At 30.9% G+C, this 24213-nt stretch overlaps 1 long non-coding RNA gene across 2 annotated transcripts; it reads right to left on the reverse strand.

Moving 5' to 3' along the window:
* Positions 1-19323: 19323 nt before the first annotated feature.
* Positions 19324-22890, reverse strand: LOC112093429. 2 transcript variants are annotated; one of them, XR_002903041.1, is made up of 4 exons: positions 22779-22890; positions 20029-20068; positions 19689-19842; positions 19324-19348 (listed from the first exon to the last, which is right to left on the reverse strand). It is a non-coding gene; the product is annotated as an uncharacterized LOC112093429 (long non-coding RNA). The 2 variants fall into 2 exon arrangements; XR_002903042.1 differs by lacking the exon at positions 20029-20068 and having other exon boundaries at positions 19689-19839.
* Positions 22891-24213: the final 1323 nt, after the last annotated feature.

The following is a 24213-nucleotide window of genomic DNA, read 5'->3' on the forward strand; positions in this document are numbered from 1 at the left end:
GGACGAAAACAGTAATTTGACCTATTTATTAACTTATGTAAACTATTGGCCTATTAATTTTAATTCATCTCAAGTCTTAACCTATTTTCCTCTTTCTCTATTTTTTTTGAGCGTTTTGCTTATTATTATATTAATCTTATTTATTATATCTATGCTTGTATGCTTATATTATATATAATATGTATATGTGATTAGTATAATTTAATAATGGAGAAGGGGAAAAGAACGCTGTGTTTGAAATTAATTCCGTTTGTATTTTCTATATTTTTTGAGAAAGAAAAAATAAAAATATTTTTAAAATGATATTTGACGTAATAAAAATAAACAATGAAAATGAAAATAATTTTTTGATTTAGTGTAAAATGATAGAGAAATGATAAACGACTTTTAGTCATTTTTTATTTTTTGTTTTCATTTTCTCCTCTCTCGAACAAAGAGAGAGAGGCATTAATGAGTTTTTTATACTGAAAATAATCTCTTGATAAAACTACCAAATGCATTTCAAAAATGATTTCTGTCTGAGATTAAAAACATTTTCATTTCTATTTTCATACAAAAAATAAAATCATTTTAAAACGAATTCTAAACGCACCCAAAAGATCTTTGAAGGACAGTGTCACACCGATAGAGGACTTTTTATCTTTTAATAGAGTCAAAATCACATTGAAATAAAAAAAGTATGGATAATAGATAATATCTTATACAAATTTAAGTACCATTATCATATGATGTATAGAATTTCTAGAGCGGTGCCTTCGTTTTTGGATAAATCCTATTAAATAAGTACTCAATATTAAAAAAATAAATAAATAATTTCTCTCCAAGCACTTGAGATGATTTTTTGATGTTCTTTCTACCCTCTGTCTAAAAATATATTAAAATGAAAAGTAATTAATATTTTTTCTCATAAAAATATGTTATCCGCAGAAAAAGGCACAAAATGTTTTTTTTTGTTATTTTTAGAATTTAAATATTAAAAAAATTTTAAAATGTGTTTTAAATGGCGTAAAAGATATTTCAAGTCACAGATATTCGAAAAGTTTTTTTTTTTTTTTTTTTTTGAGAATTGAAAAGTATTTTTGTAAAGTATTTAGTATAGTATCATCCAAGCATTGACGATTATTCACTAATTGGGTATGTTGATGTTATATATTTTTTGTTCATGAATAAATATGAGATGAATAGGCAGAGAGAATCCCGGGGAAAAGAAAGGAAGAAAAGAAAAAACAAGGGGATACAGTTGGACATGGAATATTATGATTAGTTTTACAACTCTATTACAACCCACGAAACGAGGCCAACCAAACTTTCTTTCTTTTTTTTTTTAATTCTCTCTCTCTCATCGACCATATAATTATACTTTTTTAAGCCACTACTATCGCAATGCTCTCCTTGCTTGGGAGCCAGCCTGTACACTCCTTATTCTTTCTCTTTTCAAAAATTGTGCCCCGATTCTCTTCTCTTCACACCCACACACATACAACATACTATAGGTGTTTTGTGAATTGTTCTTTAATTATTAGTTTTCAGAAATATTAGCAAATAGATCAATATAAAAAATTTAAAAAAGTATATAGGCTAAATTTTAATTATAAAAATTAATAAGTTATAACTTGTTAAGTTATGGTTCATAACTAGATAAGTTATGGACAAACTTGTCAAGTTATGGTTCATAACTAGACAAGTTATAGATAAAAATTGTGAATTATGGACAATAACTTGTCAAGTTATGGTTCATAACCAGACAAGTTATGGACAAAAACAATAATTTAGCCTATTTATTAACTTATGTAAACTATTGATATATTAATCTTAATTCATCTCAAGTCTTGACCTATTTCTCTCTTTCTCCTTTTTATTTTTTACTCTTTTAATTAGACGTGATCTGATATTCAAAATCGTCTATATGTTTTAGAAACCGTCATGTTATACGTCTATTGTTGTTCGTGCTACTAGTTCACCGGCGGTGTGGGTTCTTGAATTTCTATTATCTCTTAGGGGTTGTTCGGTTGCTGTAACTCACTCAAGAAAAGTCCACTCGAGTGATGATTTTGGCCCAAAACGCGTTCGACGCAGCTATTTCTCGAAACCAAACTCGAACATTAATTCGAGTTACCTTCCCCTTCCTGAGTTCATCTTCACCCCTGCAACTCGAGTTAACTTCCCTGCACTCCTACAATGGTACAATGCTCGAACTTTCTCCTTTTTTGTTTCTTTTGTTTCTATTCTCTCATAGCCCGATCCTGTTCAATTTCCTTGAGAAAGAAAGAGAAATTTGAAAAAAATGTCAAGAGTCGCAAAATTCCCAGTCACGGCACGAGCCCGCTTGGCCGTGCTTTCGGCTCACCTCGCCAGCGCGTCGCTCGAGCCAACTGAGCTCTTCAGCTCCGCCGCTCTCGAGCCGAACTGCATCTCGGCTCAGACCTTCGTCCCGCCACCGCCGAACCTTAAGGGCTCCTTGACCGTCGTCGATGAGCGTACGGGTCGGAGTTACCAGGTCTAGGTCTTTGACAAAGGCACCGTCAAAGCCACCAATCTCAAGAAGGTTTTATTTTTCCGCCATAACCGACCAAATTCGACATGTTTTTTTCTTTTTTTTTTGAAAAAAAAACTCCGATCTTTGGTGTTTTATGTGGAATTGAAGAATCGCGATTGTGAGTTTTGCAGATAATGACAGGAAGGAATGACAAGGGGCTAAAGCTCTACAATCCTGGGTATCTGAACACAACACCTGTTCAGTCGTTGATTTGTTAGAATTGTATTGAGAAGGTATGAATATGAATTAGATGGACGAATGGATTGTGCCCGGAAGAGAAGATTTTTTGGGCTTTTTTTTCTCTTTTCAATTTTACCTTCCAATAAGGTGGAATTGTATTGAAGATCTTATTGTGCATTTGAGAAGAAGACATGTGATGTTTTTCTTCTGGATTTTGGTATTTTGCTGAGATATGGTGTATTTGAGAGGACAAGGGATGAGCAGAGAGCGTGAAGAAGAAGGTCTGGTTTGGAGCTAAGGATTTATGTATTTTTTAAAATTACCATATTACCCAATAATTATTTACAAGTAATTCTAATTATTCATATTCAATTATAAAAAATATAATAAATTTGAAAAATTAAAAAAATTTGTAAAAGAATTGAATAAAATTAAAAAAGGAAAAAAAAATTATATCCACTATTCACAACTCAAGTTTTACCATAAACAAATACAAACTTAAAAAGATTCTCATATCAAATCATAACTCAAGTATACACAATCAAACGCAAACTCAAATTACAACTTCAACTCAAGTTATAACTCAAACTCAACTCAAAAACTTAACTCAAGAATACTTATAAAAGGACAAGCCCTTAAATACTCTGAGGATATTTGCTACACTCCTCATTTGAAGAACGGCAGTCTGGTAAATTTTTTTTTTTTTTTTTTTCCAGTTGATTTTGTTGACATGCATTCAATGCCTCTATTTGTAGGGCCTTTTATAAAGTTGGATGCTTTGGATTTGAATTAATGAATTTAACTTCACTTTATTAAAAAAAAAAAAAACCATCGTCATGAAATTTCTCTTTCTCAAACAAAAAAAAATGAAATTTCTACTAAATTTATCTTCTTTCTCCTTTCAAACAAAAAAAAAATCTTCTTTCTTTATAAATTTATAGGGGACACAATGAAAGTTCGATTTTATAATTGTGGACACGATGTCGAGAATATTTTGTTATTAATTTTTGTGTATTGAAGTCCTCGAGTATATATTATTCTCTCTCTTTCATCGACTTCTCTTATACCGGAAAAAAGATAATAGAAAGAATTCTTTAAATAAAAATGATTACGGAGAAAATTAATAGTAATGGGATACAAATGAGAATAAAACATAGCAAAAAAAACAAAAACAAAAAAAAAAGCTTTTTTATTATGTATTAATGTTTTTGTGTTAGTTGGAGCAATATAAAACGAACAAGTTTGTTGGTAGTTTAGTCCGAATACTGGTGGGGGTTTCTTACTCAATAATTGTGATATAATATAATTTTAGTGGGAAACTTCCATATAATTTGAAAAACATATCATTTTATTTCATCAAATTTAGAATAAACTTTGAAAACAATGATATTCAATAAAATAATAGTATTATCTTATAATAAAACATAACCATATATGTTGTTGTTACTGCCACAACTATCATTGTCATCGTTTCAACACACACACACACAAATATATATATATATATTTGTTCATTAACTCGTATCGTGATTTTTTTTTTTTTTTTAAGGAACTCGTATCGTGATTTTGTCTTTAAATTTTTCCAGAGTTCTTTAATAATCTTTTATTATTTTTATTTTTATTTTTTTTGAACGGTCTGTATCTTTTATTTTTGGTCATATAAAACTTGAAAAACAGATTAATACTAATAATTACCAACATTTTGTGTTCAAAGACATGATGGAAAATAAACAGCACATACACGTATATACGTTAGACATGACACTCCATGGACCATAACGTGCGCACATGTTCAAAAGGAATATTTATCAACAAGTACCCGTGGTTAATTTTTATGGGGAAAATCCATTAGATAAACTTAAATTTATCAAGAGAACCGACCATATACGAATTAGGTATAATATATAAGGGTGTAGTTTTAATGGTTATTGTAATATTTACTCATCAGTGTGTATTTGTAACACACCGAAGTATTAAATGAGATTAATTGAGGTAATTAAGATTTATTAGTGTGCATAATCTGATTAATTAATTGAATTTTGATTAATAAATATTTCTGATGTGTAATTTAAATAGTTTCAAGGTATTTAAATATTCTCAGTAATTTTATTTTAACCCAGAAGTGTGTATGGACGTATTTTTCGACTGTTCTTTTAAAATGTTAACACTTGTTCATTTTCTTTTCTTTTTCTTTTTCTTTTCTTTCTTTCTTTCCGTTTCTCTTTCCTTTCCCGTGCACTCTCACACACACACACACACACACTCTCTCTCTCTCTCTCTCTCTTCACTCTCGTTCTCACTCTCTCTCTCTCTTCCATTTCACTTCAAAATCAAACCGGATTTCAAACCAAAGGAAAGTTTGAAGAAGTTTCAACGTCAAGAGAAGGATTCAAAGTAAGATTTCTGAAAAACCTCTCTTGAAATCTCAAGTTTTCAGATTTAAAAGCTTGTTTCTGGCTCGAAATAGATTTTGATGGATATTGAGTAAAACCATGGTAGAAATTAGAGATCTTGTGTTCTTTGGACTTGTTTTAGGACCTAGAACCCGGATCTAGTGGTTTTCCTTTGATATATGTCGATTTGGAACTGAAATCACAGGTTTTTGGGCTGATTCCGCGGGTTTTCTTCGCCTGTTGTTCTTCACAAGTTGACATGTCAGTCTACCGGACCGGTCGACCAGACTGCATTAGGCTACCGGTCGACCGGTGGTGTTGTACTGCTCTGTCACCGGTCGACCGGTGTACACAGGGTTTGACCCTGTTTGGTATGAAATTGCTGTTTTGACCTCTGTTTTCGGGGAGGACCCAAATTAGCTTCATTTAGGGACCTAGAGTCGATGGATTAGCATCTTTAATCCATGTTTTGGAATTAAAACCCTTAGAATTATGATTTGAAACATGAAATTGATTATCGCACACTAATAAGAAATCAAAGGGATATGATTGAGTCTGAACTAATTTAGGAATGAGATTGGAATCCTAAAGTATTGTCGTGTAACAGTGATAGCTGAGGACTCGGATTGAGTGGCTTGAGGAAGCGGAAGCTGGAATCGTGCACCGCTAGCCACAGGTTTGATAATCACGAGGTAGGATTTCTTATCCTTTTCCTTGTGAGCTTGATTTCCAAAAAGAGCTTTGGCCTTACAAATGTTTTAAAGAAAGGGGCTTGTTTGCGAAAGAAAAATATCTTAAAAACCGTGACTTGTTGTAGTTCACGGAACTCATGGCTTGTTGTAGTTCATAGGGACCCACGGCTTGTTGTAGTTCGTGAGATTATAATATCGATTTCATAATGTTTAATGAATAATTTCTTAATGAAAGAGATCTTGTGAACCAGTAAGTCCGCTGATGGCCTAGATAGGATGTGGAGAGTGCATCCTCAGGGGCAGAACCCGAAACCCGGCCCGGGAAGGTTTATGCACTTGGTTGTGTAAGTAATATGTATAAATTACTTGCTGATGCTTGTAATACGGTAATTTCTAGTTTATATTCCTTTCAGAAAAAAGATGTGAGGTTCCGGCTGTTGTGTTAGAACTAAATGTCTATATTTATTCATTTATTTACTCATTTATTTACTTGTTTATTTATTGACCAAGTTATTTCAAAATTTATCATACTGGGCCTTTCGTTCACGTTTTATTGTTTTAAAAATGTTAACCCCTCCCAGGAGACTCTAGGAGCAGTGCGGAGTAGCTGAGTTGCTACCACCTGATTTTGGAGAGGATTGTGTCATCTTCCCTGTATACCAATGTAAGAATTTGTAAATCCTATAAACTCATGTACTTGGATTACTAGACTGTGGATGATGTCTGTAACTGTAATAATCTATTTACATGTCATGTATGTACGGTGACGAGATCATGTGGAAAGATCCTGTAGTTCATTTTAATTCAGTGTGTGGGGCTCGTTGGGTATTTTCTTTATTATTATCATGCGTTTAACTCTAATCGAGCCTCCACGTCACCACCCCTAATCCAGGGCGTGACAATATTATTGTTTTAAGAGCAACTCTTATAAATACTTCTTGAAATGGAGCTCCTTTTATTTTTATCCCTTAACATTAGTCTATATATTTTTATCTTTTAGATTAAAACTAGTCAAACAGTAAAGTTTTTTAAAATGAGAACTCTTAGTGAGTCAGGTACTTAAGGAGATAGAATCTGTAATTTTTTCTTATTTTTTAACCGTAAGATATTAATCCGTTAGTTGTAATACATTTGGTAATTGCTTAAAAAAAATGTATGATAATTAATGAAAAAAAGAAACAAAAAAAAATTCTATGCAGAACGTTTCACACATTTTGTCTCAGTGTGAAACGTTTCGCATGCCTCTAACCTGATTCTCTTTTAGAAGATTGATTGAGTTTATAAAAAGAATTAGGGTTGTCATTTGAAATCTCTCGACAATCACAAGAACTACATCTAAATATCTAGTTCTTGAATTCCTAAAAAAGATGGAAGTAATTATGATACAAAAAAGACAATGGCCTGTTACAAACTGGTGACAAGGAGATTTTCAACCACATGTTTGATTTCTTCATTAGCCATAGTCCAAAGCATTGGCCTGCAACTATATGGGCGGCTTCAATAAAAAGTTACACATACGCATAATGCTACATGAATATTAAAAAAACAATTCCTATATATATGTAGGAGTTAAAATAATTACCCAATAGATATATCCAATGTCGTGCGTTAGGATTGGGTTGGGCCGGCCATCCTCTTTCTAGAGTTATCATGGTGCGGTAAAAATAATGAGTTGCGCGGGCCTAAAATTTCCATTCGGGCTGTTGGGCTCGGGCGGCCAAAAATTTTTTAAATGGAAATAGTAAGAAATAAGTCAATATGAAAAGTTTAAGAAAGTATATAGACTAATTTTTAGTCTTAGAAATTAATAGGCCATAACTTGTCAAGTTATGGTTCATAACCAGATAAGTTATGGACAAACTTGTCAAGTTATGGCTCATAGCCAGACAAGTTATGGACAAAAATTGTGAATTATGGACAATAACTTGTCAAGTTATGGTTCATAACCAGACAAGTTATGGACGAAAACAGTAATTTGGCCTATTTATTAACTTATGTAAACTATTAGCCTATTAATTTTAATTCATCTCAAGTATTGGCTTATTTTCCTCTTTCTCCCTTTTTTAAACCGTCCAAACTTTCACCTTTATTCAAGAAAGTAATAATATGAATTTATTAACATCCTCTTCTACAAAAAAAAATTAAAAAATTAACATTCTAGGTACAAGTGTCGTAATGGCATTTTATTTATTTTCTAATGATAATGTGTTGTGCTAACAATCGGCACCATTTTTTTTTATGAATATCCCATTTTTTATGATTTTTTTTATTTCTTGTCTTTGAAAAATAAAATAAAATAAAAAATAACGTCAAAAAATTCTGAAATTTTGTAGACACGATCCTTACATTTTTCTGGGCATGCTAGCAAAAAATGGCCTCAAAAAATGAAGAAAGAAAAACGCTGTCAAAAAGGCCGTAACCCGAGCAGGGGGGCGCCCAGGGGCCGGGATGGGTCAAAAATTCAGATTTTTATTTATGTTTTGCATTCAGAAATTAATACATGATTTTTAGAAATTAATGCAATAAGCGACACCATTTTTTGATGAGTATTCTATTTTTTATGATTTTCTCAATTTTTCGTCTTTGACATATAAAATAAAATAAAGACAACGTCAAAAATTTTGAAAGTTTGCAGACACGATCCGTACATTTTTCTGAGCATGCCTGGAAAAAATAGCCTCAAAAAATAAAACACGAAAAATGCTGTCAAAAAGCCCCCAGCCCGCGCAGTGGGGCGCCCAGGGGCCGGAATGGGTCAAATATTCACATTATTATTTATATTTTATATTATAAAATTAATACACAATTTTAAGGAATTAATGCAACAAGCAGAACCATTTTTTGATGAATATTCTATTTTTTATGATTTTCTTTATTTTTCGTCTTTGAAAAATAAAATTAAAAAAAAACGACGTCAGAAAAAGTTTGCACATGATCCATACATTTTTCTAAGAATGCCTGCAAAAAATGGCTATAAAAAATTAAAAAAGAAAAATTTCAAATTTTCTCACGTTGTTTTTGTTTTATTTTATTTTTCATAGACAAAAAATAGAGAAAATCATAAAAATAGAATATTCATCAAAAAATGATTCCGCTTGTTGCATTAATTCTTAAAAATCATGTTTTAATTTTAGAATACAAAACATAAATAAAAATCTACATTTTTAACCTATCTCGGCCCTTGGGCACCGCACTGCGTGGGCCAGGAGATTTCTGATAGCGTTTTTATTTTCTCATTTTTTAGGCCATTTTTTGTAGGCATACCCAGAAAAATGTAAGGATCGTGTCTGTAAAATTTCAGAATTTTTTGACGTTATTTTTTATTTTATTTTATTTTTCAAAGATGAAAAGTAGAGAAAATCGTAAAAAAAATAGAATATTCATAAAACAATGGTGCCGCTTGTCGCATTAATACCTAAAAATCGTGTATTAAGTTTAGAGTGCAAAATATAAATAAAAATGTAAATTTTTGACACATTCTGACCTTTGGGCCCCCCACTGCGCGGGCCGGGGACTTTTTGACGGCGTTTTTCTTCATCTTTTGATGTTATTTTTTGCAGGCATGCCTAGAAAAATGTAAGGTTCGTGTTTGTAAAATTTCAGAATTTTTTGAAGTCATTTTTATTTTGTTTTATTTTTCAAAGGTAAAAATAGAGAAAATATTAAAAATAGAATACTCATCAAAACATGGTTCCGCTTAATACATTAATTCCTAAAAATTGTGTATTAATTTTAGAATAAAAAAGTGAATTTTTGACCCATTTCGGCCAGTAGGCGCCACACTACGCGGGTCGGATGCTTTTTGACAGCATTTTTTTTTATTTTTATTTTATATTTTGAGGCCATTTGTTGCTGGCATGCTCGGAAAAATGTAAGGATCGTGTCTATAAAATTTCATAATTTTTTGACGTATTTTTTATTTTATTTTATTTTTCAAGACGAAAAATAGAGAAAATCATAAAAAAATAGAATATTCATAAAACAATGGTGCCGCTTGTTGCATTAATTCCTAAAAATTGTGTATTAAGTTTAGGATGCAAAAGATAAACAAAAATGTGAATTTTTCACACATTCTGACCCCTAGGCGCCCCACTGCGCGGGCCGGAGACTTTTTGACAGCGTTTTTCTTTTTCATCTTTTGAGGCCATTTTTAGCAGGCATGCCTAGAAAAATGTAAGGTTCGTGTTTGTAAAATTTCAGAATTTTTTGACGTCGTTTTTATTTTGTTTTATTTTTCAAAGGTAAAAATAGAGAAAATATTAAAAATAGAATATTCATCAAAACATGGTTGCTCTTGATGCATTAATTCCTAAAATCGTGTATTAATTTTAGAATAAAAAATATAAATAAAAATGTGAATTTTTGACCCATTCCGCCCAGTAGGCGCCACACTACGCGGGCTGGGTGCTTTTTGACAGCGTTCTTTTTTTTTTTTTTTTTTTTTTTTTTTTTTTTTTTTTTTTTTATGTTTTGAGGCCATTTGTTGCTGGCATGCTCAGAAAAATGTAAGGATCGTGTCTACAAAATTTGAGCATTTTTTAACATCGTTTTTATTTTTATTTTATTTTTTAAATACGAGAAATAAAGAAAATCATTAAAAATAGAATATTAATAAAAAAAATGGTGCCGCTTGTTGCATTAATTCCTAAAAAGCATATATTAATCTTATAATGCAAAACATAAATAAAAACGTAAATTTTTGGCCCATCCCGGCCCTTGGGCGCTCCACTACGCGAGGCGGGGGCTTTTGACAGCGTTTTCCCTTTTTCGTCATTTTTTGAGGCCATTTTTTGCACGCATACCCAGAAAAATTAAGGATCATGTTTGCAAAATTTCATAATTTTTTGACGTCATTTTTATTTTATTTTATTTCATTTTTCAAAGATGAAAAATAAAGAAAATCATAAAAATAGAAAATTCATCAAAAGATGGTGCCGCTAATTGCATTAATTCCTACAAATTGTATATTAATTTTAGAATACAAAACATAAATAAAAATATAAATTTTTGACCCATCCCCGCCCCTGGGCACCCCACTACACGGGGCGGGAGCATTTTGACAGCGTTTTACTTTTTTGTCATTTTTGGAGGCCATTTTTTGAAGGCATGCCCAGAAAAAAATAAGGATTGTGTCTGCAAAATTTCATAATTTTTTGACTTCATTTTTATTTTATTTTATTTCATTTTTCAAAGATGAAAAATAAAGAAAATCATAAAAATAGAAAATTCATCAAAAAATGGTGCCGCTAATTGCATTAATTCATACAATTTGTATATTAATTTTAGAATGCAATACATAAATAAAAATGTAAATTTTTGACCCATCTCCGCCCTGGACAGCCCATTACACGGGGCGGGAGCATTTTGACAGCGTTTTACTTTTTTGTCATTTTTTGAGGCCATTTTTTGAAGGCATGCCCAGAAAAATGTAAGGATCGTGTCTGCAAAATTTCATAATTTTTTGACTTCATTTTTATTTTATTTTATTTTTTATTTTTTGATTATATTTTCCATATTTAGGCCATTTTTTGCAGGCATGCCTAGAAAAATATAAGGTTTGTGTTTGCAAAATTTAAGAATTTTTTACGTCGTTTTTATTTTTATTTTTCAAAGACCAAATATAAAGAAAATTATAAAAAATAGAACATTCATCAAAAAATAGTTCCGCTTCCTGCATTAATTTCTAAAAATTGTATATTAATTTTAGAATGCAAATCACAAATAAAAAAAATAGATTTTTGACCCATCCTGGCCCCTAGGAGCCCCACTATGCGGGCCGAGGCTTTTTGACATCGTTTTCTTGTTTTTTTGTCATTTTTTGAGGCCATTTTTGCAGATATGCCCATAAAAATGTGAGGATCATGTATGCAAAATTTCATAATTTTTTGACGTCGTTTTTATTTTATTTTATTTTTTAAAGATAAAAAATAAAGAAAAATTATAAAAAATACAATATTCATCAAAAAAATGGCGACACTTGTTGCATTAAATCTGAAAAATCATATATTAATTACAGAATGTAAAACGTAAAGAAAAATATACATTTTTGACCCATCCTGGCCCCTGGGGGCCTCACTATGCGGGTCGGGGGCTTTTGATAACGTTTTACTTTTTTTTGTCTTTTTTGAGGCCATTTTTTGCAAGAATACCTAAAAAATGTAATGATCATGTCTGGCAAATTTCATAACTTTTTGACGTAATTTTCATTTTATTTTATTTTTTAAAGATGAAAAATAAAGAAAATCATAAAAAATAGAATATTCATAAAAAAAAATGGTGCAGCATGTTGCATTAATTCATAAAAATCGTATATTAATTTTAGAATTCAAAACATAAATAAAAATATAAATTTTTGACCCAACCCGATCCATGGGCGCCCCACTATGCAGGGCGGAGGCTTCTTGACAGCGTTTTACTTTTTATTATTTTTTTTAAAAGTTATTTTTTGCACGCATGCCTAGAAAAATGTAAGGATCATGTCTGTAAAATTTGATAAGTTTTTTGACATTGTTTTTATTTTATTTTATTTTACAAAAATAAAAAAGAAATAAAATCATAAAAAATAGAATATTCATAAAAAAAATGGTGCCGCTTGTTGTATTAATTCGTAAAAAACGTATATTAATTTAAAAATGCTAAACAAAAAGAAAAATGTAAGTTTTTTACCCATCCCGGCCCCTGGGTGCCCTATTACGCGAGACATGGGCTTTGTAACAATGCTTTACTTTCTTTTGTTGCTTTTACGCAATTTTTTGCAGGCACACCCAGAAAAATGTAAGGATCATTTCTGTAAAATTTCATAATTTTTTGACATCGTTTTTATTTTATTTTAATTTTCAAATACCAAAAATAAAGAAAATCATAAAAAAATAGAATATTCATCAAAAAATGGTGCCGTAGTTGCATTAATTCTTAAAAATCATATATTAATTTTAGAATGTAAAACATAAAGAAAAATGTAAATTTTTGACCCATCACGGCCCCTGAGTGCCCCATTGCGCGAGACATGGGCTTTTTGATAGCGTTTTACTTTCTTTTGTCATTTTTAGACCCTTTTTTGGAGGCACACCCAGAAAAATGTAAGGATCATGTGTACAAAATTTTATAATTTTTTGACGTTGTTTTTATTTTATTTTATTTTTTAAAGATGAAAAATAAAGAAAATCATAAAAATAGAATATTCATAAAAAATGGAGCCGCTCGTTGCATTAATTCCTACAAATCGTATATCAATTTTAGAATGCAAAACATAAATAAAAATGTAAATTTTTTAGCCATCACGGTCCCTGGGCGCCCCACTACGCGTGGCGGGGGCTTTTTGAGAGCGATTTTTTTGTCATTTTTTGCAGGCATGGCCAAAAAAATGTGAGTATCGTGTCTCCAAAATTTCATAAATTTTTCGACGTTGTTTTTATTTTATTTTATTTTTCAAAGATAAAAAATACAGAAAATCATAAAAAATAGAATATTCATTAAACAATGGTGCTCTTTATTGCATTAATTCCTAAAAAAACGTATATTAATTTTAGAATGCAAAACATAAATAAAAATGTAAATTTTAGACCCATCCCGGCCCCTTGGAGCCCCACTATGCGGGGCAGGGTTTTTTTGACAGCGTTTTATTATTTTGTCATTTTTGGGGCCATTTTTTTACAGGAATACCCAGAAAAACGTAAGGATCATGTCTGCAAAATTGTATAATTTTTTGACGTCATTTTTATTTTATTTTATTTTTTAAATATGAAAAATAAAGAAAAACATAAAAAAGAGAATATTCATAAAAAAAAATGGAGCCGTCTGTTACATTAATTCCTAAAAATCGTATATTAATTTTAGAATGCAAAACATAAATAAAAATGTAAATTTTTTACCCATCTTGGTCTCTGGTGCCAGTACGCGGGCCGGGGACTTTTTCACAGCGTTTTTCTTTTATTGTCATTTTTTGGAGCCATTTTACGCAGGCATAACCAAAAAAATGTAAGAATCATGTCTGCAAATCCTAATGTTTTGACGTCGTATTATTTTATTTTATTTTTCAAAGATGAAAAATATAGAAAATCATAAAAAAATAGAATATTCATCAAATAATGGTGCCGCTTATTGTATTAATCCCTAAAAAACGTATATTAATTTTAGTATGCAAAACAAAAATAAAACTGTACATTTTTTACCAATCTCGGTCCTTGAGCGCCCCACTATGCGAGGCGGAGGCTTTTTGGTAGCGTTTTACTTTTTTATTATTTTTTGATGCCATTTTTTTGCAGGCATGTTTAGAAAAATGTAAGGATCGTGTCTGTAAAATTTCATAATTTTTTGACGTTGTTTTTATTTTATTTTATTTTTTAAAGATGAGAAATATAAAAAATCATAAAAAAGAGAATATTCATCAAAAAATGGTGCTGTATGTTGCATTAATTCCTAAAAATCGTATATTAATTTTAGAATACAAAACATAAACAAAAAATATAAATTTTTGACCCATCCTGGCCCCTGGCGCCCAAGTACGCGAGCCGGGGACTTCTTGATAGCGTTTTTCTTTTTTTTTTTTGTCATTTTTTGCAGGCATGCCCAGAAAAATGTAAGGATCGGGTCGGTAAAATTTTATAATTTTTTGGCGTCGTTTTTATTTTATTTTATTTTTCAAATATGACAAAGAAAGAAAATCATAAAAAATAGAATATTCATCGAAAAATGGTGTCGTTTGTTTAATTAATTCCTACAAATTGTATATCAATTTTAGAATGCAAAACATAAATAAAAATGTAAATTTTTTCCCCATCCCTGCCCCTGGATGCCCCACTACTCGGCGCGGGGGCTTTTTAACAGTGTTTTCCTTTTTTGTCATTTTTTGAGACCACTTTTTGCAGACATGCCCAGAAAAATATAAGAATCATGTCTACAAAATTTCACAATTATTTGACGTCATTTTTATTTTATTTTATTTTTCAAAAATAAAAAATAAAGAAAATCATAAAAAAATAGAATATTCATCAAAAAATGGAGCCGCTTGTTGCATTAATTCATAAAAATCGTATATTAATTTTAGAATGTAAAACATAAAAAAAAATTTAAATTTTTGGCCCATCCCAATCCCTGGGCGCCTCACTACGCGGGCCGATGGCTTTTTGACATTGTTCTTTTTTGTCATTTTTGGAGGCCATTTTTTGTAGGGAAGCCCAAAAAAATATGAGGATCGTGATTGTAAAATTTCATAATTTTTTTATGCCGATTTTATTTTAGTTTATTTTTCAAAAACCAAAAATAAAGAAAATCATAAAAAATAGAATATTCATTGAGAAATGGTGCCGCTTGTTTCATTAATTCCTAAAAATCGTATCTTAATTTTAGAATGCAAAACATAAGTAAAATTGTAAATTTTTTACTAATCCCAGTCCCTGGGCGGCCCACTACACGGGGAGGGGGCTTTTTGACAGAGTTTTACTTTTTTGTCATTTTTTGATGTCATTTTTTTGCAGGCATGCCTAGAAAAATGTAACGATCATTTCTATAAAAGTTCATAATTTTTTAAAGTCGTTTTTATTTTATTTTATTTTTTAAATACGAAAAATAAAGAAGATCATAAAAAAATAGAATATTCAGTAAAAAATGGCGCCGTTTGTTTCATTAATTCCTAAAAATCATATATTAATTTTAGAATGCAAAAGATAAATAAAAATGTAGAATTTTGACCCATCTGGGCCCCTGGGCGCCCCACTATGCGGGCCGGGGCTTTTTTCATTTTTTTGTCATTTTTTGAGGCCATTTTTTTGCAGACATGCCAGGAAAAATGTGAGGATCGTGTCTGCAAAATTTCATAATTTTTTAATGTTGTTTTCATTTTATTTTATTTTTTAAAGATAAAAAATAAAGAAAAATCATAAAAAATACAATAGTCATCAAAAAATGGCACCACTTGTCGCATTAATTCCCAAAAATATGAAAAATAAATAATATCATAAAAATAGAATATTCATAAAAAAATGGCACCATTTGTTGCATTACTTTCCAAAATCGTTTGTTAATTTTAGAATGGAGAACATAAATAAAAATGTAAATTTTTGACCCATCCCGGCCCCTGGCGCCCTAGTACGCGAGCCGGGGGCTTTTTGGTAGGTTTTTTGTCATTTTTTGAAGCCATTTTTTGCAGGCATACCCAGAAAAATCTAAAGATCGTGTATGCAAAATTTCAAAACTCTTTGACATCGTATTATTTTATATTTTTTTCAACGATGAAAAATAAAAAAAAAATCATAAAAAATAGAATATTCATCAAATAATGGTCCGGCTTATTGGATTAATTCACAAAAATCGTATAATCATTTTAGAATGCAAAACATAAATAAAACTGTAAATTTTTTATACATCCCGGCCCGTGGGCGCCCCACTACGCGGGGTGGGGGTTTTTTGATAGTGTTTTACTCTTTGTGCTCTTCTTTGTGTCCATTTTTTGCAAATAATCGTATGTAAGGATCATATCTACAAAATTTCATAATTTTTTGACATCGTTTTTATTTTGTTTTATTTTTCAAAAACCAAAAATAAAAGAAATCATCAAAAATAGAATATTCCCTAAAAAATGGTGTCATTGGTTGCATTAATTCTTAAAAATCATATATTAATTTTAGAATGTAAAACATAAAAAAAATATAAATTTTTTACCCATCCCGGCCCCTAGGCGCCCCACTACATAGGTCGGGAGCTTTTTGACAATGTTTTACTTTTTTGTCATTTTTTGAGGTCATTTTTTGCAGACATGCCTAGAAAAATGTAAGGATCGTGTCGGAAATATTTCATAATTTTTAGACGTTGTTTTTATTTTATTTCATTTTTCAAAAACCAAAAATAAAGAAAATCATAAAAAATAGAATATTCATAAAAAAATGGTGCCGCTGGTTGCATTAATTCTGAAAAATCATATATTAATTTTAGAATGCAAAACGTAAATAAAAATGTAAATTTTTGACCCATCGCGGCCCCTGGGCGCCCAAGTATGCGGGCCTGGGGCATTTTGACAGTGTTATGCTTTTTTGTCATTTTTTGAGGTCATTTTTTGCAGACATGCCTAGAAAAATGTAAGGATCGTGTCGGAAATATTTCATAATTTTTAGACGTTGTTTTTATTTTATTTCATTTTTCAAAAACCAAAAATAAAGAAAATCATAAAAAATAGAATATTCATCAAACAATGGTGCCGCTTGTTACATTAATCCTAAAAATTATATATTAATTTGAGAATACAAAACATAAATAAAAATGTAAATTTTTGACCCATCCCGGCCCCTGGGTGCCGCACTACGCGGGCCTGGGGCTTTTTGATAGTGTTTTACTTTTTTCGTCATTTTTAGGCCATTTCTTCCGGACACACCCAGAAAAATGTAAGGATCGTATCTGTAAAATTTAATAATTTTTTGACGTCATTTTTATTTTGTTTTATTTTTCAAATAGAAAGAATGAAGTAAATCATGAAAAATAGAATACTCATAAAAAAATATTGCCGTTTGTTGTATTAATTCCTAAAAATTGTATATTAAATTTAGTGTGCAAAATATAAATAGAAATGTAATTTTTTACCCATCTTGGCCCTTGGGCGCCCCACTACGCAGGTCGAGGACTTTTTGATAGCGTTTTACATTTTTGTCTTTTTTAAGGCCATTTTTTGCAGGCATGCCCAAAAAAATATAACGATCGTTTTTGCAAAATTTCATAATTTTTTGACTTCGTTTTTATTTTATTTTATTTTTTAAAAACCAAAAATAAAGAAAATCATAAAAAAATAAAATATTTATCAAACAATGGTGCCGTTTGTTGCATTAATTCCTAAAAATTATATATTAATTGTAGAATGTAAAACATAAATAAAAATGTAAATCTTTAACCCATCCCGACCCCTCGCGCCCCACTACGCGGGTCGGAGGCTTTTTTACCGCATTTTTTTTGTCATTTTTCGAGACCATTTTTTGCATGCATGTCCAGAAAAATGTAAGGATCGTGTCTGCAAAATTTCATATTTTTTTGACATCATTTTTATTTTATTTTATTTTTCAAAGACTAAAAATAAAAAAAATATAAAAAATAGACTATTCATCAAAAGATGATGCTGCTTCTTACATTAATTCTTAAAAATTATATATTAATTTTAGAATACAAAACATAAATAAAAATGTAAAATTTTGACCCATCCCGGCCCTTGAGCGCCTCACTACGCGGCCAGGGGCATTTTGACAGCGTTTTATTATTACTTTTTTGTCATTTTTCGAGGTCATTTTCTGCAGACATGCCTAGAAAAATGTAAGGACCATGTCAGAAAAATTTCACAATTTTTAGACGTCGTTTTTATTTTATTTTTCAAAGACTAAAAATAAAGAAAATCATACAAAATAGAATATTCATGAAACAATGGTGCCGCTTGTTACATTAATTCCAAAGAATCGTATATTAATTTTAGAATGCAAAACGTAAGTAAAAATGTAAATTTTTGACCCATCCCGACTCTTAGGCACCCCACTACGCGGGCCGGGAGCTTTTTGACAGCGTTTTACTTTTTTCGTTATTTTTTCCAGGTACGCCCAGAAAAATGTAAGGATCGTGTCTGCAAAATTTAATAATTTTTTGACGTTATTTTTATTTTGTTTTATTTTTCAAAGACAAAATATGAAGAAAATCATGAAAAATAGAATACTCGTCAAAAAATGTTACTGCTTGTTACATTAATTCCTAAAAATCGTATATTAAATTTAGTATGCAAAACATAAATAGAAATGTAAAATTTTGACCCATCCCGACCCTTGGACACCCCACTACGCGGGCTGAGGACTTTTTGACAGCGTTTTACATTTTTGTCATTTTTTAAAGCCATTTTTTGCAGGCATGCTCAAAAAAATATAAAGATCGTTTCTGCAAAATTTTATAATTTTTTGATGTCGTTTTTATTTTATTTTATTTTTCAAAAACCAAAAATAAAGAAAATCATAAAAAATAAAATATTCATCAAACAATGGTTTCGTTTGTTGCATTAATTCTTAAAAATCATATATTAATTTTAGAATGTAAAACATAAATAAAAATGTAAATTTTTAACCCATCCCGGCCTCTAGTGTCCTACTACACGGGCCGGAGGCTTTTTGACAGTGTTTTTTTTGTCATTTTTTGAGACCATTTTTTGCAGGCACGTCTAGAAAACTGTAAGAATTGTGTCTACAAAATTTCATAATTTTTTGACATTTTTATTTTATTTTATTTTTCAATAATGCAAACCGAATGTGACAAAAACGCTTGAATTTATTCACACAAATAGACAATCCATTAGACTTCTTCCCTACAACGACGTACAGATTGCAAATTACTAACACTAAAGGAATGAGAGGCCAATGGGAGAGAACTAAATCTTTTCTTGAACCAGATAAAAGTTCGAAAAAAAATTAAATGAAAAAAAGGAATGAAAAGAATAAGAACAATAAAAGAATTCTCAACAGCTCTATCCACCTAATAAGAGCAATAAAATTACCGTCCCAGGAATTTCTGAACATCGCACCCCTTGGACATCATTCCTGCACAGGCAAAATCCACATCTACTTCAAAGTCTACTTGGTCTAAGAGTGTGACTACATTTCCACATGCATGAGCTCTCAAACTTTTACAGTTTAGCGCATTCTCTTAAGTTGAACATGCTTTCATATAAATTGGAGGGATTAGTAGATTATTAATGCTTTACTATATAATGGAAAATGGATATACGCATTCCCTTGATCCTCTTTGATATCCAAAATTGAATCCACCCCCTTGATCTACAAACCCAAAAAAAAAAAAAAAAAAAGAAGAAGAGAGAATAAATAAAAATACTCAAAATGTTCCACTCAATGAACGCTATAAGAACTGTTAAAGAATGACCTTGAGGCAAGCTTCTATAAACAATTTATGTTGCATCCTTCAATGAAATGGTCGGTTATCTTTACCATTAGCAGCCCTTGCGCACAACATTTTTTAAACTAAGGAGGTATCCAATGCTAAATATTTTTGTCCAGGATTCCTTTTTGGTAATCTGCTGTTCGAAATAAAGAAAATAATTAGAAATGCGTACTTAGAGGCAAATTATAAAGTAATTGGTCATAAATTTAAGCCTTGGATAATAATATCTAACACCAACATCTGGAATAGAATAGCTAAAGACTAAGTACAAACAATGATAAATACGAAGCTAATGAAGAAATTGTTTCTACATCTAGCATACCTTACTGAAAATTTAAGGAATGCATGGGTGGACACCTGGTCTTGTAATAAGAATTTGAAAAAAAAAAAAAATGAAAGAAAAACAAAAAACTAAAAAAATGTGATCATTCCATAAAAAGACAACACAAACTTTAAGTCTAACATAACGAACGCATAAAAATAAGTTTTATGCAACATTTCAAAAATTGGAACATCTAAGTTCCTTCAAAATGGATTAACGGGGATACAAGAAAGACAATAACAATATATTAATATCTAAATGCTATATTAAATTTAAGAACGTTTACTATTAGAAGGAAAAGAATAGAAAAAAAAATAAAACTTTAAGTTTGTAATCTGTAGTAATGGAACAGATGCTAAAAGACATAAGCTATAAGGAAGGAGAATCCTTTTCCTTCTTCTTTATTTTATTTTAATTTATTTTTTTCAGAAAAATGAGTGGAATAACATCCCATTAAAAGGTGCCAAAGGGTATGAGTAACCAAGTGCAATGAAAAAAACATCACTCGGAAGACAGATTCCAACTACCACTCTTCTGAAATTAAGATACTATCAGAACCTACATCAAACAATTTATTTAAATTACATTTAAGACGAAGTTTTAACAACATACTAACAAAAAAACTTGTTTCAATAATCAATAGGGAAGAAAACAAATAATTATTTCTTTGTGGGTCACTTAAGTGTCCAAAAGTCAAATTATTGTTCGTTCCAAGTTTAATTCCTTCTGACACGTTCAGTTTTAATTTCATAATACATATCACCAAAAAGACTAACTTATGTTTAACTTTTAATACAAGTGACAGCACATACCATATCACTTCAAATAATCTTGACACCAAGTTTACAAGTAAATGAGGAAGGAATCCACGTTGTGGAGATAAAGATAATAATATCCAAAGAACAATAAATCAAAACCGCAAGAACGAGACAAGTAGTTCACAGTTTTTTGCGTTGAAAAACTTATATTCTCGATTAATAGGACATCAACTCTACCAGCTAATTTCAATCAAAATTGAAAAACGCACGAAAAGTTCAATTTAAAAAGGAAGACACAATTGATAAATTCAAATTAAAAAACAAGTTTCCGAAGAAAGAAAAAAATCCCAATGCATCAACCAGATTGGATTTGTAGAGAACCAAGCAATGTTTTCTTTACTAAATAGTGGAAAGGATAAATCCTAAGGACAGAGCAAAAAATTGGAACATAGAGATGAGAATTTGGGAATGGACTTACCAAATGGCCGAACGAAAACAACTGAGACCGTGGATGTGCAGTGCGTGTAAGAGAAATTGGGAGATAAAATTGAATTTTGCTGCTACAGCACAAAAATTGGAAAGAAAAATCTTCTCACGTTTGTTAATCTATGACCATAATAATAGAACACTAGTACACGAAAACATGAAGAATGCAGTTTATTAATAAAAGAAAAGAAAAAAAAAAGAAATGGGTTACTATGTAACGTTATGCAACGAAGTTTTTGATTAGAGAAAGTATCATTCATTTCCTTCTCCGTGAAACCAGAATCCTTCCCAACTGGAGCCATGGCTGAGACAGCGTCGTCAATGACACCGAAATGATCACCAAAAAGGGTCCACTGACTCGGATTTGTGATCTTGCTGGGTCGATTCCTATAGTAGTTGTTACTAAGGTAATGAAATTTAAACATGTGTCTTTCTGTTTTTTAACTGATTTAAATTGTATTGGCGATTCAGTTGTGGAGGCCACTACAAAGAAGCAGCTTAAGCATGCTTGAATTTCTTAGCTTCGTTAATGTAATTTGTTTTGAATGCTATTGGTTTTGCAAAAGGATTCAATTCAGCTGGTCTGATCTATTTTGTGTACTGGGATTATATCTCAACAGTTATGAAAGACAAAAAGCCAGGCTTACAAAAGTAAAAGAAAGATCATATAAAATTTTTCCTCTTTGTCGTGCTTTTATTGTAGGTGACATGTAGAGAAATATTGATCGCACTTGTACACATTCTAAATGCATACAATTAGTATTATGGAGTTGGAGCAACGGAGTTAAGCAATGTAGATTATAACAACCATAATAACTGCCTTGAAAAACCAAAGCCCTATTGAAATATTCATAAAGGTCAAATCCAAATCCAACATTTTCGGTTGTCATTTGTCTTTTAACTCATGTTAGCTAGCTTTATGAAAAAAATTTATACATGGAATCTCTGAACTTCCCACTACAGAAAGATACAAACACATAAAATCAAAATGGAAACAGATGTTCTGTATTACAAATTGTATCTGCCTGCCTTCAAAAAGGGGGAAAAAATGGTATCCTCCTCAATCTAAATCACATTAGACATGTACACTGAGATGACTAAAAATCAGTACCTCCACTTAACTACATGAACTAAATTTTCTGCTATGAGGAAAATCACGTTAGACATTTCTTTTCTTTTTAACCTTTTTCTTTCTTTATTTTGTTTCAAAACAAATGAAAGCTAACAAATAACAAATGAACACTCACTGAAACAATTTAGCAAACACTTACAGCAAACCTTAATTGAACCCAAAACACATACATAACGTTGACATCTAATTCAAATGGAAATCAATCAGAACTATCCTACTCTCTTTCAATAAAGTTTCAAATTTGTTCATGGAGTAGAATTAAGAAACACAGTAACCCAAAATAGCTAAATGCATTGTGCTTGATTTCTAGTACCAAAAAAAAAAGAAAAAAAAACACACACACACACACACAAGAAGGAATTAGAAAATCTCACCTTTGAAGCTGTTGGATTCGAAGGCACCACTTTCATATTCTTCAGCTTCTGACAACAAGGAGTATGAGTGAACTTTCAAGGAATATTGAGCTGGAGGAATTTATCTTTTGGTTCTTGATATTCCTGCAAGAAATAACAATTTTTCAAATTACTATATATAATTATCCCAATTAGATCTAGGCCTTCAGGAAAGTATAATTTCGAACAGAGCCGTGTGGAAAAGTGAAATCCCTGTAGCCGACCCCAATTAAATTAGGCTTAAGGCTTGTTGTTGTTGTTGTACTATATATAATTACCCATAATGAAGTACTCATAATTTGTCTCAAAATTACTCTTTTCCTCAAGAGACAATGAAGCAAGCAAAATGGAACAGGATATACATATCTTTATAGTTAATAAAAACATCATGATCGTTGCATCCATTTAGGTGGGAAAAGAGAAGAGAAAAAAAACAAAAAAAAAAAGAGTGAAACTATGTTCCTAATATTGCTCATTAGTCCACAAACGAAGCATTTTCCCTAGGAAATTGAATGAAAGAACCTTCCTATTTAGGTGGGATAATAGAAGAGAAAAAAAAAGTGAAATTATATGCCTAATATTGCTCATTAGTCCACAAACGAAGCATTTTCCCTAAGAAACTGAATGAAATAACCTTCCTATTGGGATAATAGAAGTGAAACCTTGATGAAAATGTTGATCAGGGCAAGTCCAAAAGTGAAGTTTTTTACCTTGTAAGAAAACAAATGGTCTCTGTGTCAGAAGCAAGGCGAGCAACAGAAGAAAAAGAGAAAGAGGAAGACGAAAGGGGATGAAGCTCTTGTCGCTGACAGTAAGAGCCGCTTGGAGAGAGCATCAGCGTAGAGGAAGATAGAGAGAGAGGCAGAGAGAAAGAAAGAGTCGGAGAGAGAAAAATTCAAGAAAACGACAAAATACATAAACAAAAACTTTGAACAGTGAAATGTGAATAAGTGCACAGTAAGCAAACTGTGCTTTCTCATACAGTTACTAGTTGGAGCCCACGTACTTAGCACGTGTGAGGCTCAATATGAGAGTTACATTTTTTATTTAAAGACTAATTTTGAGTTCTTGAATTCCATTATAAAAATATTATTTTATTATTTTTATTTTCAATAAATGGCTTAAGGCTTGTTGTTGTTGTTGTACTATATATAATTACCCATAATGAAGTACTCATAATTTGTCTCAAAATTACTCTTTTCCTCAAGAGACAATGAAGCAAGCAAAATGGAACAGGATATACATATCTTTATAGTTAATAAAAACATCATGATCGTTGCATCCATTTAGGTGGGAAAAGAGAAGAGAAAAAAAACAAAAAAAAAAAGAGTGAAACTATGTTCCTAATATTGCTCATTAGTCCACAAACGAAGCATTTTCCCTAGGAAATTGAATGAAAGAACCTTCCTATTTAGGT

This window comes from Morus notabilis, unplaced genomic scaffold, assembly GCF_000414095.1.
Source record: "Morus notabilis unplaced genomic scaffold, ASM41409v2 Scaffold454, whole genome shotgun sequence".
Classification (NCBI taxonomy): domain Eukaryota; kingdom Viridiplantae; phylum Streptophyta; class Magnoliopsida; order Rosales; family Moraceae; genus Morus; species Morus notabilis.